Consider the following 2500-nt stretch of genomic DNA (forward strand, 5'->3'; position numbering starts at 1 on the left):
CATGGAATAAATGTTGATTCATTGTAGTCGATCTGCGACGTCGCGACGATATGAGAAAACGTTAAAGACGGAGTTCTTAAAAGATTCAGTGTATTCGTACATACATATATTTTATATGTGAACGGTCGTTTCTAAAACTCTTTTATATCAATTATCATGTACATAAAATACATAAACCGAGTATCGGTACGATCACTCAAACACCGGGCGTCGATCCCAATGTTTTACGATAATAATCGTTGAACAATAAATACGTACACGTCGTGTGCGAAGTGTTATTTTGAAAAAAAAACTCGATCTCGTTTAGAACGTTCGAATTCGTGACCGTTATGTGTCATTATGTGAAGACGCCTCCGCCGCCGCCGCCGCCGCCGCCGCTGTCGTCGCGTTATATATTATAGCGCACGCACGCGCGCGCGCGTGCTTAAAGCGCGTTTGTGTCTCATATAAATTTTTATAAGAGTCAACCGTTAAAATCTATCGCGTCTAACGCGATCGACGATACGGTGAGACGCTCGTTTCATACTGTGCGTATATTGTACATGCATGCATAAGTTTGTGTGTATTTTATATGCGAATATGAACGAGAAGAGTAATTGACGACTTCAACAAGTCTCGGTTAGCTCCCTGGTTGATCCTGCCAGTAGTTATATGCTTGTCTCAAAGATTAAGCCATGCATGTCTCAGTGCAAGCCGTATTAAGGCGATACCGCGAATGGCTCAATATATCAGTTTTGGTTCCTTAGATCTTACTCAGTTACTTGGATAACTGTGGTAATTCTAGAGCTAATACATGCAATCAGAACTCTGACCAGTGATGGGATGAGTGCTTTTATTAGATCAAAACCAATCGACGGAGGGCGTCTCGTCCGAAGTCGTTAATTTTGATGAATCTGGATAACTTTTGCCGATCGCATGGTCCAGTACCGGCGACGCATCTTTCAAATGTCTGCCTTATCAACTTTCGATGGTAGTTTCTGCGACTACCATGGTTGTCACGGGTAACGGGGAATCAGGGTTCGATTCCGGAGAGGGAGCCTGAGAAACGGCTACCACATCCAAGGAAGGCAGCAGGCGCGCAAATTACCCACTCCCGGCACGGGGAGGTAGTGACGAAAAATAACGATACGGGACTCTTTCGAGGCCTCGTAATCGGAATGAGTACACTTTAAATATTTTAACGAGGAACAATTGGAGGGCAAGTCTGGTGCCAGCAGCCGCGGTAATTCCAGCTCCAATAGCGTATACTAAAATTGTTGCGGTTAAAAAGCTCGTAGTTGCATTTGTGCGCCGCGCTGTCGGTGCACCGCATCCGCGGTGATACTGACACGTCTGCGGAGCATATCGTCGGTGAGCCGGCGGTAAAACGCCGGTTCAATATCAAAATCCTATCGCGGTGCTCTTCAGTGAGTGTCGAGATGGGCCGACAATTTTACTTTGAACAAATTAGAGTGCTCAAAGCGGGCTCAAAATGCCGCTTGAATATTTCGTGCATGGAATAATAGAATATGATCTCGGTTCTATTTTGTTGGTTTTCAGAACTCCGAGGTAATGATTAATAGGGATAACTGGGGCATTCGTATTGCGACGTTAGAGGTGAAATTCTTGGATCGTCGCAAGACGAACATCAGCGAAAGCATTTGCCAAAGGTGTTTTCATCAATCAAGAACGAAAGTTAGAGGTTCGAAGGCGATTAGATACCGCCCTAGTTCTAACCGTAAATATGTCATCTAGCGATCCGCCGACGTTACTACAATGGCTCGGCGGGCAGCTTCCGGGAAACCAAAGATTTTGGACTCCGGGGGGAGTATGGTTGCAAAGCTGAAACTTAAAGGAATTGACGGAAGGGCACCACCAGGAGTGGAGCCTGCGGCTTAATTTGACTCAACACGGGAAATCTCACCAGGCCCGGACACCGGAAGGATTGACAGATTAATAGCTCTTTCTTGATTCGGTGGGTGGTGGTGCATGGCCGTTCTTAGTTGGTGGAGCGATTTGTCTGGTTAATTCCGGTAACGAACGAGACTCTAGCCTGCTAAATAGGCGTCGTCATTTAGGTGTGCTCGATTTCGGTCGAGCAACTCACTGGCGGCGTATTAAAATTCTTCTTAGAGGGACCGGCGGCTTCGAGCCGCACGAGATTGAGCAATAACAGGTCTGTGATGCCCTTAGATGTCCTGGGCCGCACGCGCGCTACACTGAAGGAATCAGCATGTTCTCCCTGGCCTAGAGGCCCGGGCAACCCGTTGAAACTCCTTCGTGCTGGGGATTGGGGTTTGCAATTATCCCCCATAAACGAGGAATTCCTAGTAAGCGCGAGTCATAAGCTCGCGTTGATTACGTCCCTGCCCTTTGTACACACCGCCCGTCGCTACTACCGATTGAATGATTTAGTGAGGTCTTCGGACCGACACGCGGTGGCTTCACGGCCGTCGGCGTTGCTGGGAAGTTGACCAAACTTGATCATTTAGAGGAAGTAAAAGTCGTAACAAGGTTTCCG

At 47.2% G+C, this 2500-nt stretch overlaps 1 non-coding gene across 1 annotated transcript in view; it reads left to right on the top strand.

Annotated features, from left to right (window-relative positions):
• The first annotated feature begins 624 nt into the window (after nt 1–624).
• The window catches only part of LOC125076766, a 1902-nt gene continuing 26 nt past the window's right edge, over nt 625–2500 (top strand). Inside the window, exon 1 of the ribosomal RNA XR_007120676.1 lies at nt 625–2500. This exon is cut by the window's right edge and continues 26 nt beyond it. This is a non-coding gene — a ribosomal RNA (small subunit ribosomal RNA).

Source organism: Vanessa atalanta, unplaced genomic scaffold (genome assembly GCF_905147765.1).
Source record: "Vanessa atalanta unplaced genomic scaffold, ilVanAtal1.2, whole genome shotgun sequence".
NCBI classification, from domain to species: Eukaryota; Metazoa; Arthropoda; class Insecta; order Lepidoptera; family Nymphalidae; genus Vanessa; species Vanessa atalanta.